A 15,217-nucleotide genomic window follows, 5' to 3' on the forward strand; every position below is an offset into this window, starting at 1 on the left:
TGGTAGTAGTCAGCTTGGAGGGTTGGATTTGGGACTAAGACCTAGTTTAGAGAGGGAAAGGAGCATCTGGTGGTGAATTTAAATCTCAGTTTGGGGGTTAAAAGCATTGGTCAGCTTTCGGTTTGGATCCAGTAGGGTTGGAGCCAGAGATAGAGAGGACCCCGGCTGAGGCTAAGACTATGGTTTAGTTAGTCATGGTCAGCATTTTGGAGTCAACTCCTGAGCTCAGAAGGACCTCTGAAAGCTACATTTATCCAGGTTTTTGGGGGTTACGGTAGTGGTCATCTTGGAGGGTCACAGAGCGAGGGTTGAAGGGGCCTCTGTGGGTCATCCTGGCTCCAGGTCCAGGGGGTAATGGTTGTGGTCAGTTCCTGGGTAGAGGAGCTTCCAGGGCCCCGGGGCCTCTGCAGCGTCCAAGGGCCGGGCTGCAGCCAGGTCAGCGGGTGATGGATGAGGCTGAGGCTGCTTATGGCAGGTGCCCACCAGTCCTGACCAGTCCAGCTTAATCAGCAGAGCACTCGGACAACAGACCCCATTTAACCTCCTAATGACTGGTCACTCAATCTGGACGGACACACACACACACGCACACACACGAACATTATGAACTTAGCAACAATTAAAGTGCTGCTTGTAGCGACAGATAATGTAATTAAGCCTTCACAGCTGAGTGCACTGAGCTGCTGCAGACTCTGACACATCTAATCTAATCACTGGTTACTCTTGGTTTGGTAACAATCAATCTGACATTAAGGTTCACATGCTCAACAAAAATATTTTGAAGCGTCAGTGTGTATTTCTTTCTTTTCTTTGTTATTATTTGTATCTGTGTCTGATGTTTAAAAATATGTATTCTTTGCATGTTCGCGTGTGCACGTGTTGAGCTGTACTTTTGTCAGTTGAGCGTACTCCGGCTCCCCACAGTGACCCACTTTCTGCCGACCGTGGTCATTGTCTCACTTCATTCTGCTTCATTTGGCAAAAGAGTGTGTCATGTGTCTGTGTGTTTTTGACTTGTAGCAATAAATGTTCAACAAGCGTTTCCTTTTACAGGTCTGCGTCATATTTTAAAGGACCCAGAGTAAATTTTCTGGAAGAAAGTCACTCTGACTACTCTAGCGTATCCTCATACAACGGTTTGTATGATATCTTGCGGAAAAGGTATTTTTAATTTTTCATGCATTCTCCTGCAAATGTCCAACAACATGAGCCATCAGGGCGTCTGCGCAACTTCCTGCAGTGCAGAACTGAAGAAAAAACTTGGCCGACAGATGCTCACAACGGCCCAAAACTGTCCGACCGGTGGCTTGGTGTGTGAGGGTTTTTAGAGGCAGGGCGTCCTGGCTCACGATTATTACGGGGGTTATATACAAACTACAGCGCAATATTTTTCGTATGTATAAGTACAAACAGTAAATAACAACACAGCCTGGACTACTCACAACTTTGTTACATTTTTGTACCATTTTCTCCATGATTCTCCATGATTGTAAATAAAAGCAGTCACATCACCGTAGCGTGCAAACCAATCATAAATGATCGGGAATTAAAGCTTTATATGCTGCTATTTGATAAATACTTTCATGGAGCTTCACTGCTGCTGCTGCTATAAAAATGACTGATAGTTTGTCCAAACCCTGAAATTAGAGAACGTCTTTCCCTCCTAACTGATAAGGATGAGATAACAAGAAAGCTAAACAGTCTCTGTGTGTCTTTTCAGGGTTTAGGAGACAGGAGACGTGGGGTGTCGACGATGCGTCAACAGTCGTCCTCCCTCCTCTACTTACCCATGCTGTTAGGAATTGTGTGTGTGTGTTCAGGGTGATCACATTAGTGAAAGTAGAAAGTGTTAATTGGACAGTTAATATCAGAGGTGTGGGTACAAATTACCATAATGTGAGGCAGATAACAGCGTAAGGTTTGTGTATTGAGTGTTTGTTTTCATTTAAGTAAGCACACACACCTCAAACATGTCCTCTCTGAGCTGGATCATTTCCTGTCATCTCTCTACTGTCTGTACGAAAACGCCCCAAAAATACCTAAAAGTTAAATAAAGACAACTGTGAGGAGTTACCTGTTACCTCATGAGAGTTTCCTGTCTCTGCAAGTTGAAGGATAACTTTGGTATTTTTCAACCTGGACCCTATTTTTCCATGTTTTTGTGTCGACTGTTGACTAATGAGGGCAACAGTTTCTGAAATTGGTCCAGTGTTGAGGGAGAATGCTGCAGCCGCCAGCCGCTAAACAGGCTGTAAAGTAATCGCTCAATTCCTCACCGTCAATGTACGTCCACTAAAAGTACTTGTTTTTGCCACTGAAAGGCTCAGATTGTTATTTTAACAACATTATGGAAAGGACCCTACAGAGAAATTAATTTCTTTCTTACCTTTCGCTTGATCCAGTCTGTTTGTTATTGTGTGTCTCGCTCGGAGAAGTCTCGTTCTAAAATATTGCGTTGCATCCACATTGTGGGTATCATCTTAATATTCAGCCATGATATTGAAAATCTTTTAGACAACACTAAGCTCTTTCTGTACTCAAACACAACAAACTCTGACAACACCGTTGTCCTGTGTCACTCCTCTCTCCAACTCTCACTCACGTTTCCACCGTTGGCTTCCGGCCAAAAAGTCACATGACACAACAACAAGCTAACCAGATCAAGCTAAAGGTAAGAAAAGGGTTTTATTTCTCTGTAGGGACCTTTCAATAATATTGTCAGACACTTATAATAACAATCTGAGCCTGTCAGCGGCAAAAACAAACACTTTTAGTGGACGTAAATGGACGTACCAGGTTGCCCCAATTGATTACATTACAGCTTGTTTAGCAGCTGGCGGCTGCAGCGTTCTCCCTCAATACTGGACCAATTTCAAAAATTGTTGTCCCCATTAGTCATTTAGACACAAAAACATGAGAAAATAGTGTCCAGGTTGAAAAATACCAAAGCTACCCTTTAATCTTGAAAATGCACCGACATGAACTGAAACCAATGACTGAAAGAAGGAAGGAAGAATGGGAAAATGGAGAGGCACAACAGAAAGTAGGAAAAGAAGAAGAAAAAAGAGAGAGAGAGGAGGAAATATGGGCAAGGAGGAAGGAAAGGACGAAGGAAAAAAGAACAAGGATGACAGGAGAGGAAGGGGAAAAAATGGTGGGAAGGAGAGTAGGAAGGAAGGATGGAAAGAGGAGAATGGGGGAAATGGGAGAAACAAGGTAGGGATGATGATGAAGGAGAGAAAGGAGGGGAGGGGTTACAATAGCCTATTTGGTGAGAGTGGCAAAGGAAAACAAACACAGAAAGTAACAGTTGAGTTGGACCCACACACACAGCTAGGAGCTCTGGTGTTATAGGAATATTATAGAACAGCTGTAAAACGCTGCAGCAAGTTAGCGTCGGACTCAGGAACAGGTGAGACCCAGCGGGAGGTCTGTGGATTTGAGGGTAAGGGTAAGGGGGGATGGGTCATGCCTCAAGTCCGCTGTTAGTCGCTGTAATGATTTTCCACTTATTAAAACTAGTTTAACTGCTGTATTATCAGTCTGTGAGCATTTTTAATAAGGTATGAGTCGCCAATAAAGACTCAGTTAATCAATTTGTATTGGCTGTATTTTATCATTAGGGTATTTAAATGTTGGTTTTATATCTTCAGAAGGATGAAGTATGTCTGTGTTCGTTTAAAGTAATGAAATTTGACTTAATTAACTGCTATTCTCATTAATCATTATGTGCCTGCAGGGACTTTGTGCAACCATATGTCTTATGTATTCCTATAATATTACTACAGCTAGTATATTCTCTCTCTCTGCGTGTCTGTTAGGATGATTTTTATTTATTATAATGCTTGAATTCAGAAATCAAATAGTTCAAATAAAGTGGCTGCAGTGTGTGCAACAGGTTGGAGTGTTTGGAGGGTTTGTGGAGGCAGAGTGGGGATCGATTGCATTTCTGGTTTATGTAGTACAAACTAAGTTGAATCTTTAACAGCATCATAAATTCTGCCTTTCTTACACATTTCCAACAACAATGGTGGATGAAGTACCTGAAACCTGACCACACTTGCGTAAAAGTACAGATATCTAACCAGAAAATGACTTTAGTAGAAGTTAAAGTCACCTGTTAGAATATCACTTTAGTAAAAGTCTTAAAGTGATCCACTGATTCGCCAAAATTGCTTGCTTGCAATAGTACAAAATAACGAAGATGCTTAGGGGAAATAAATCGGAGTAAAAGAACACATTTTATTTAGGAAATATACTGGAGTAAAAGGGAGAGTTGACAGAAATATAAAAACTCAAGTAAAGTAAAGATACCCCCCCAAAAATAGTAAAAAAAAAAAAAAAATTTAATGAAGTATTATTACTTTGTTACATTACAGCACTGTTGATGAGGTTTGATCTTAACTTTTTGCATCTTATCTAATCAAATTTAAGTTTTAAAAACTGATGACGGGTGGAAAAAAACCTTTACGAGGAAAAGGAAATCAAAACAGATCCTGTCAGCGATCTAGGAACTCCTAGGAAATTACCATTCAATAATTGTAAACAATTTGAGATAATAATGAAATAAAGATAAAAAATGGAGTAGATTACTGATTTTTAATAACCTAAATTAGTCATTAAAAACTTCATTTCTTTCAGAAGTTTCTTTGATTCTGCAAACTAAGAATTAAAAGACATAAATAAAGTAACAGTGAATAATGAAAGAAAAGTTAGTTGTACATTACAGCCCATCATATTATAAGAGTTTAGTGATGATTACATTTATTACACTAAATAAAAAAATGTTTGTACTTTGTCAAGTAGTGTCTCAGGGATGATCAATAATCAATCTATAGTTTTTGGGAACATGATTCTTGGTAACTCCTATAAGAACACAAATACTTTAAGAATATTAAAGTGATATAACGGAGGATAGAAGTATGATAATGTCACTCTAAATTGTCAATCTTGTAAGTCACTTTTTTTCAGTGAGTATTTTCAATCAGGTACTTTAGGAATGTAGCAGGCTAACAGTGACATACTGGAAGATAAAAACACCACAAACAAGAATGAAGTCACTATTAATTAGATTTTCTTTTTCTTTCTTTTTTTCGCCCACATACACACGGTGAGTCTTTAAGTATAATAGTTGCACCAGAGTGGTTTGTCCTCAGGCTTGTTATAATGGAAACTAACAGGACAGGGGGTGACGTGACATCAGGCTTGTGTGTGTGTGTGTGTGTGTGTGTGTGTGTGTGTTATCTCCACGCTGCTGTTGCATGTGGTGACTCATTGCACGTTTCCGCTGTTTACTGGAATATTGCTGGAACATGTTTATGTCCTGAAGTTTTTAATGGCTACCTGAGAGCGAGAGCGGGAAGCCTCTGGGTCCCTTTTTTTCTTACTAAAGTGCTTTATAAAAGTTGATTTATTTTTGTTTCTTCAGCTCGTCTCAGGACTGACGCTCGTTGTTGGCTTAAAGTGACGTACGCAGCAGTGAAACAGACTCACATGACTGAAGCGGAAAATGAACAACAAATAGAAGGACGAGCACAACAATTAGAAGTTGAAGTTCTGTCAGAGTCACTGCACAACTTTGCTTATGTTCAGGCATGGTTGTTTATTGCTTCAAGTTGGATCGAGATCAATTCTCAAAGAGAAGTCAGTCACTAATGTGAGAGGAGAAGGAGAAAACAATCTCATAAATTTAACGACTGTTTTCATCATAGCCATGTTAAGTGAGTCACGTTTCTACGTCACAGGCTTCTGCTAGACACGTTTCTACGTCGCAGGCTTCTGCTTCGTCAGAAAATAAATGTAGTCATGTAAATAGTTGTATAGGCTGACACACAACTCTCAGCCCGGTCGCCAGGAAAAAATGTTGGCGTTGTACTTTTCTGAGATGGATATGTTGAAATATTGTGTTTTTTGTAGTGAGCGAGTGACGTATAACCATAGACTGTATATAAGAAGTGGACACTAGTCACCGTGAAGTCACCCATTGGTTTGTGGATAACGTTTTTTGAAGCCTCGAGTTCGGCATTTTGGCCATCGCCATCTTGGTTTTTGACTGTCGCCATCTTGGCTCTTTGCAACCAGACAATGTATTCGACAACAATTTATATGATATCATACATTAAAGTATTCTTACTTTTCCATTCGTTTTCCTACGAATGTCAAGCAACACGTGTCAATTTCTGCTCGTTACATGCATACAATCTCTTCAAAATAAACTTCCGTCTTCCCAGGAAACATCTTGGTTAGGTTTAGGCGACAAAACTACTTAGTTAGGTTTAGGAAAAAGATCATGGTTTTTTACGTGACAAATAAATCAACGTTGACTTCTGGTTTCAAACAGGACACTAACAGCAGTCTCCTGGGTATAAGTCCAGCATTTCTTGACCCACTCATCCACTCTGACCTCCTCCCTACTCTACGTTTGTCGCTCTTAATACTTCCTGGTTCACAATTATGTGAATTACACACAAATTGATTTTGTTGAATATACACAAATTACATTGAATTTCTTTTCTAGGTAGAGCTACAAACGGTGTATAAGACCAGCCTGCACCAGATATGACCAGAGAGGGTGGAGCCATGTACAACCAAAAGCTGAATAAGACATTTTTAGGCGACCAAAATGTTACAACTTTCACAAACTGAAAACACACTGTGAAAGGGTAAAAGTTCTAAGACGGAAACACAGACAACTCCCAGACCGGGTGTGTGTGTCACTTCTGGCAGGCAAGGTTTTATATATCAGAACATTTTAGCCCTGTCTCCTGAAAGTGTAGCAAGTGACATAGTACAACGAGCGATGCGCAGATTTTTAACTAATGAAATTAACGTGGAATAATAACGTTATTGGTATAATATCGAGTTTAACAAGCAAGAAAGTCCACTACTGGCGAGCGGGTGGGGAGGTAAATGGGTCCCACAAATACAGGACTTTCCTCCAGGAGACCACTGTTTGTGTATCTTGTGAAACATTTTGTCATTTTGAGCCAACCCATGATGTTTTTTTACTAAACCTAAGTATTTTTTGTTGGTTAAACCTAACTACATGGTGTTGTTGTTGTTTTTCTTTTGCTTTGTTTCAATTTACAACATTAACCACGTGTTTAAAACTGCGACAAAAAACGTAATTGAGAATGCAGTTTGGTTGTATAGGAACGTATTTTTTCGGAGACAGGGTTGACAGTTGACATAATGTTATTGTTAATTTGTTATTGAACTAATTAATTATTTTTGAAATACTTTTATTTTTAAATGTGGTAATTGACTGTAATCTGCAGAACGCAGAACCATCCCATGTCAACGTCATGTTTACAAACTGGTTTCAGGTTTTACCTGAACGTAGTGTGTGTGTTTGTGTATAGTTGCCTCTTAATGAGGAGTGTGTATTGTTGCGTGCTGAGGACACTGTGATTAGCTGTAGACATTGAGGGGGTGGGGGACTGTCTGGTTTGGGTATTGCTCAAGTTTACCCTTAGCCTTTCTGCTACAGCCATCTGTTGAGAGAGTGTCAAGATGAACCCACTCGTGTGTGCGTGTGTGTGTGTGTGTGTGTGCACGCAGCAGGGGTGGATTGGCAAGATTAGAGGAGTTGGCTACCGCACCCCTCCTCCTACGTTCCCGACGCACCTCCATCCCTTCTTCTTGAGGGCCTCAACCCTGACGCATGCCATGCGCTCACGGCTGTTCCCGTGTCCCCCCCACACACACACACACACACACACACACACACTCACACACTCAGAGGGGATCATGGTTGGGTCTAACCTGCCTAATTCTCCCTAATGGCTTCTCTATTCAGGGATTAACTCCCGAAATCCACACACACACACACACACATGCAGAGGGTCCACCATGCATTGACCACCAGTATAACCGTCATTTGGTAACTCACCGTCTCTCTCTCTCACTGACCCACACACACACGCACAAACACACACACGCACACACACAAAGGAAATGGACAATAGCTGATCTCTTCGCAGTGATTTGGCGAGGCATCAAATGGCCTGTGGGCTGCAATTAAAATGTTTGGGACTCAGGGGAGGACTGGAGAGGGGTCAGGGGAGAGGACGGGGGAAGACGGGAAGGGAGGAGAAGATAGAGGAGGAGGAGAGAAAGGAGAGGAAAGAGTTTAACACTCAGGAGAAGTTTATCAGGATGAACTCTCTCTCTCTCTCTTTGTTTGTGTTTCCTTCTACGGTGCTTTCGCTAAAGCATCTGTGCATGTTTTATTGGCTCAGTCAGTTTCCCAAATCCAAAGAATTCGGTGTTTTCCTCTGGAATTTCAGAATTGGGATATAAAAAAAGTCTAGACTGAGACAGGAACACATGCAGGTCTGCTTCCTCTGGACCAACTGCCGCAGTTGATTTATTTGAATGGGAAAGTGACTCAGTATCACCAAAAAACCCCGTCGGCTCTTCTTCCAAATAAAGTGCAAAACAGAAGGGTTGAACGAGGTTTGTGACCTCAGTTCGTGCGTGCTACACCGCTAACTGTATGTCACACTGAGCGCAGTAAACCTTTCTGTTTTTGTATCTGTTATCTAACCAGGTCGTCTCACTGAGATCCTGATCTGTTATTCAAAAGAGACCCGAGAACAAAAACATTCAGACAAAAAAGGCTGCATGCAGGTCAGTGTCCTGTTCCAGCAGCGACATACATGAAGAACACAGACACGAACACAGCAGAATGTAGGAGGTGATATGGGTTAATGGGTTAAGAAAATCTCATGACCAGAAGAGTGGAGGCTGTTGAAGCAGCAGATTAAAGCCCAAAATAATTGATGATTATGATGATTAATGCTTTGGAAGGAGATACATGTCATGTTCAGGTGTCCTGATGTGTTTTATCCAGCGACTCGTAGTCTTTTTATCAGCCGGGAAGAGAAAGAACGAGAGAAACACGTTGCTGGTGTGAGTACATCCCAGTACGAAACACACAGGCATCGTAGCTTCAGAGAGAGAGACGTCAAACTGCAACTTTCTTGACTTGCAAAATTATGTTTTAAATTGACAAACATCACATGTGTGATTCATGGCGCAATTCAAACGGGGACTCAAAACATGTGTCTCTCGCCGTTGACTACCGTTCATATTTTTTGCGAAATAAGGTCCCATGGTGGTCCACCGGAAGGGGCGGGACTTCACCTCTCTATACTTTTGACCACATAGAGTATGAAACAGAGCGTCAACACAGACTGACCAGTTACGTTTCCATCCAAAGGAATGTGAAGTGTTAATCCCACCTGTAGCCCCTGAAGCTCATCCACCCATCCCCATCCTCATTCTCTTTTTCCCTCTCCTTTCTCCTCGCTCACCTTCACTCTCCCTCCTCCTCCTCCTCCTCCTCATGGCTTGTATTTTGAAAAGCTCTCACAGAGCATGCTACAGCAGAACTAGCTGGCTATGACCTTAGAGCGGGATAGAAAGTTTATGTAAGAGAAAGGTGTGTGTGTGAATCCATGCACTCTTGCATGTATGTATGTATGTGTGTGATAGAGGCCCTCTGTTAAACTAACAGAGTCCCAGGTGGTCTCCGGGCTCTCTTTTGTCTCTCCTCTCTGTCTCCTGCAGGCATGCATGCTGGGCCACCGCAGAAACAAAAAGACACATTTCAATGTGACTTCAGAGCAGTTTGTGTGCAGGGGGAGTAAACTACCCTTACCCCCCACCTACTGAAGATACCCCCCAGCTAATTGGCTTGAATTCGGTGTGGTGAATGGCAAACACGGTGATATTTTCTGCGTGAATGTGTGTGTTTTTTCTGCAATTGTGTCTCCAACCAATTACATTCAAATTAAACTGTTTTGCAGTGGCAGTTACATTTTTTGGGGAAACAATCAGCCAAGTCGGCAGGAAAAAATGTTGGCATTGTATGTTTCTGCAAACTATGGATATGTTGAATGTCAATGTTTTTGCATTCTGTGAGAGCAAGTGATGTAGTACAACAAGCAGCTGTTATTGAAAGTTGCATGGTTATAATAACGAGTTTAACAAGCGAGAAAGTCCACTATGAGTGGGTCAAACAAACACAGGACTTTCACCCAGGAGGCCGCTGTTCATGTCGCGTATGAAACCAAATGTAAATGTCGACTCACATAACGTTACATTAGAAAGTCCGCTAAGGGTGGTTGTTATTTATTTACATTGTTACTTTATTATTTTAACACAAACATGATGTTTTTTCTAACCTTAACTAAATAGTTGTTTTTTTTGCCTAAACCTAACCAATTGTGTCACAACGTTAACCACATGGCATTGTGCGTTTCTGCCAGCGTGATATGAGGCTGATATGATACTATATTCATGGCACATATTTTTGGTTCAGAAACGTAAACTTTGTCTCATCAGAATCAGGTCTGTTCGTATTCCCATACCGAAGCTTTGTCATGGCCGTAGGTTCCGCACAAGGCACCCTTTAGCAGCGGTATGAGGCTTTTCATTAACTACAATGTATTCTCATCCGTGGCAGCAGTAAATGCTCAGGGAAAGTGCTGTGGTGACGTAGTTTAAAAAGCAAAAGAGACACACAGGATGCGTGGGAGGAGATGTAGATGAGTCCAACAAACACAAGGCTTTCATCCAGGAGACCGCTGTTCGGTTCATTTTACTTTTATGTTGCAATCAGCTGTTTATTTGCATCCCGTGTTCACAACGCCAAGCCACATTTTCACTGTACACTGCACGTATTAACTGCGAGTGAAAAGTGAGGCCGAGGGGTCTGACAAAGCGTAGAGTATGTGACGAGTTGGGATGAGAACGTGTTGCTTTCACACATGTAGCACACAACAGGAGATTGCCATGTGTCAGACACATTCTCACCAACTGGAAATACTCCATTTGGTTTATGCGAGGGGTGATGCCTGGTTAGAGCGCGCAGGAGGCAGGACGTGACGCGGATTACACCATACACTTGTATTCACTTGAATTTGTCTGGCGATATTGGCATTGGTCTCTCCAGTTAGTCATTTCTGTTGTCGTCTTTGTGTAAATGACCCTTCTTCCTGCCTGAAATGTTTGTTTTCTTTCGGTTTCACGCCAACCGCATGATAGAAACGTCATCAACTCGCCCCCTCGCTGTGAATCCTCCAGACAATGAGCGGCTCTATTCACATATGGGCTCAATCGGACATTACTCAGACTTTGTACTCGGGTGCTGGCAGGGTAAAGGACCTTTAATGTCTGGTTCAACTGATTCAAACGTTTGCGTTCTGACGTACAGCTTGTCCAGGTAATGTCTAGATATGTTCAACGTTGCAGTGCATGCGTGAAAGTTTTTTTGTGAACACGGCCAGTGCTTCTTTACATCGCACACGCTGTTCAGAGTGAGTCAGGAGAAAAAAAATGGATGACAATCACGATGAACTTCCACAGGCTCAGGCTCAACCCACTTAAAATTGCCGTCACTGTCCAGTATTACCAAATATACTTAATTATGCAAAACAGTTGCACATAAGTGTACTGTAACTTATGCGCGTGTGTGTGTGTGTGTGTGCGCACAAGTCCAGACATTGCCATCATGTACAACCAGAGCGTGTTTTTAAAAAAAGGAAACAACTCTTTCTTTTTAATCTCTCTTTCTCTCTGGTTGTTTTGCAGGGGGAAGGATTGCTTGGTTGCAAAGCATCAACATGTCCGACAGCTGTGGGACAGATCTTGCATGTGTGTGTGTGTGTGCGTGTGTGTGTGTGTGTCGGGCAGCGAGTGATGTGGTCAGACCCTCTGTCACCAGAGAGAGAGAGAGGGAGGTCCCCTGTCTCTCTCTCTTCTTCTCTCCTTCCTGTTGCTTGTTTTCTTTTCCTGATCATCGTTCTTCATTAGAGGAAGAAAAAAACACAAACAGACGGAGGCTCATTTGGCTCTCTGAAGGCTGATGATTGTTGATCTGCCGATGATACCACGCGGGCAGATTCATAGTTTTTTTTTCAGTTTGACACAGTTTTCATGCCAGGGAAAAGAGAATTACTAATATGCAACTGTTACTCAAGTCAGGAACAGGGTGACGACAGAATCATTGTCAAGTATCGCCAGCTGAATTTGCCAGGAAACCGGATAGTGTTTCGGAAAGAAACTTAATTTACATGAAAAGAAACAGGAAATAAATATAAATAAATAATATTCATGTTTTTAATCTAATCAAGATGTCTCATGAGAATCAGCTGAGGTTCAGAGGTTTCCATTGTTTGCTAATGTAACATTCAATATGGAATAAATTTAACCGCCTAATGTCCTTCATGTCAAACTGATTTTTAATTAAAAAACAAAATCATCTACAAGTGTCAGTCTTGCTGCAAGTGCGAAAGATTAAATTTGTTTATTATTATTCCATTACATACTCATGATACTCATCTTTCATTTCCACATTTAATTTTCCATTTCTCATTTTTAAATATATATATATATATTTTACAATTTTTCTGTCCCTGTTTCTGCCATATTGTAATGATATTCTTGTAAGTTAAGTGTCTTATATTATCTGGTAAATTAAAGGAAATCAAGTGAGAGAAACACCAAAATGATGAAAGCAAAATTCTTTTCTGAATTCATTTATTTTGTAGGGGAGGCATCTAGGGATTAAAGAGAGAGAGAGAGAAAAGTGATGGAAAAAGCTGGAGAGAGAGAGGTCAGTGTGGCAAATCATTTTTGTAAATACAGTGTGGAAATCAAAGGGAAGGAGGAGAGGGGAGGAGAGAGGGGGAGAGGGGGGGAAGCGAGTGAGTAGGAGGTAAATTGAGGGAGTCGGGGGACAATTAGATGGGAATTTCCAGTGTTAGTGAGCGAGGGAGCTTTTGTAACAACAGGGAGAGTGAGAGCTGTTTGATGCATGCGTCTATTGAATTGATATCAGGACATTTGTTTTTATATAACATATATATAAAATATACTGAGGCATGCCATGATCATTGAAACTGAGAGAGACACAGAGAGGGATATTTAGAGAGAAGAAAATGTAGAGAGAGAAAGAATAAAGCCCCTTTCACACAAACTCATCATTATGGCAGTTTTACATGTCAGTCTCTAAGAGTCTGTAAGTTATGGCAGAATTCTTACAAGGTCCAACCTGATAGCGTTTCTGTAACACTACAAACATGGTACATAAGCCCGCTCTCATTCCCAGGGCGTCAAAAACCGAGGCTTTGTCACGGCCGTTGGCGTTCGGTACCACCGCACAAGGCACCTGGTATGAAACGCACCGGGCGTTCCATTAACTATAATGTAAACCCATCGGTGGCAACAATAAACGGTGTGGTGACGTAGTTTAAAGAGCGAAAGAGACACAGCAGGCGGGTGGGAGAAGAGGTGGATGGATCCAACAAGCACAAGGCTTTCATCCAGGAGACCGCTGTTCGTGTCCCGTGCATCACGTTACAATCAGCTGTTCGTTCGTGTCCGGTGTTCACAACATTCAGTGTCATTTTCACTGTACAAACATAGTAATTTGAAGCCCAACCATGTAGTTCTTTCCTAAACTTAACTATTCTGGTTTTGTTGCCTAATCCTAAAGTGACGCCAAGGAGCGGCGGTATGTTACGAGTTGGGATAAGAACGTGATGAATTGAACTGTGTCACATTAACAGTACAAGATTAAATACACTCATGTCCTGTTCACCTTAGTAAGAATACTGTAATAAAAGTACGAACGCCACTAATGATTTATCAGTGACTTTCAATACAGTAATAAACAAAGGAAATAAAGTAGGTTTAATAAACCAGGAATCACTGTTCTTCTACTTCCCATATCAGATCAGTGTAAAAAGGTTTTTCCTCTTGCAGTGTCGGACGAAAGGGGGATTTCCTTCCTCATATTCTGATCCATGCCACCTGCTCGGATGAATTTATAAATATCCAGGCTTTACATACATGCCATTTATACGTCATTCCATGCTGTTGCACTGTCTCAGAATTATCTACCTAACAAATTAAGAAATTGGTGAGAAACAATATGAGTGGATTCATTGAAATAGACAGCATCAATGAAATAAGGAGGTGATTGTCCCAAATACATCACTGATGCAGCCTGAACCGAAAAGTCTTCCTGTCATGTACGAAAAAAGAAGTTACTAAACTTTTACCTCATGGCATTTCTTACTGACAGAAAGACTCCACTTTGACAGATAGATGGAGCAAGCAATGTTATGTATTCCATGTCTGACGAGGACTGTATGGAAACTTTAGAGAGAAAGAGGGTGTGATACAGAGAATAACGTATTTATACAATCAGATCGGATGTACATTATAATCAGAATCTAGTTTATTACCAACCATACAAGGAATTTGCTTTGGTGTATTGGTGCGTAACATAAACATAGTAAGAGAAATTAAAAATTAAAATAAAAGCAAGTATTGCAAAAATCAAAACATAAATATAGAATAGAAGACAAATACAATAAAAATACAAAAAAACTACTATAAAAAAATATGTACAAGAAACAAATATAGAAAAGAAGAAAAACACAATAAAAATATTAAAGAATACTATAAAAAATATCAACAAGAAACATAAATATAGAATAGACGAAAAATTCAATAAGAATATTATAAAAATTATGTGTACGATATTTCTAAATTAAAATGAAAGCGCTGTGCAGGTTTTTAGAAGTGGTAGTTTTGTGCAGAAATGTGCAAAATTGTCCAAGGAATGTGCAAAGGTTCACAGTACGAAGTGTAAAAAGAATATGCGATGTACAGATATATAGTCCCAAATATGTGCATTAATGTAATGCATATAGGCAGATATGTATACATGTTATAAACATTAGAGCATAATATTCTACATAGTTGATTCTCCTCTCTCTTGATATTATTTTTTTCTTCTTAAATCATCAGATCGTAATCACAGTTTTCCTTTTGTTCCTTTTCCTTTCTCCTCACACACACTCACACATACACTCTCACACACACATGTATCCACATGTTAAAAAATAAAATAAAGCACACTCACATTTAAATTAGAAACTTGAAATTAAGTCACTTTAAGGAGAGAGAGAGAGAGAGAGAGAGAGAGAGAGACGAAGTGGGGGAGAGGGGGAAAAGAGGGAGAGCGAGCTAAAGGATGATGTAGAATGAGAGGAGAGAGAGAGTAACGAGGCGAGGGTGAGAGACATAAGAAGACAATAAGAAGAGAGAGAGAGAACTTTAAAGTTAAGGAAACAAGGGCAGACCAGTCCTGCCCCCTAGAGGCAGTGTGTGTGTGCATGTGTGTGTGTCCATGCATGTG

At 40.8% G+C, this 15,217-nt stretch overlaps 1 protein-coding gene across 1 annotated transcript in view; it reads left to right on the forward strand.

Moving 5' to 3' along the window:
- The window catches only part of s100a1 (S100 calcium binding protein A1), a 356,523-nt gene that overhangs the window by 147,909 nt on the left and 193,397 nt on the right, over nucleotides 1-15,217 (forward strand). The gene's annotated exons all lie outside the window — the stretch shown is intronic.

Source organism: Sebastes fasciatus, chromosome 12, assembly GCF_043250625.1.
Source record: "Sebastes fasciatus isolate fSebFas1 chromosome 12, fSebFas1.pri, whole genome shotgun sequence".
In the NCBI taxonomy this organism is placed as follows: Eukaryota; Metazoa; Chordata; class Actinopteri; order Perciformes; family Sebastidae; genus Sebastes; species Sebastes fasciatus.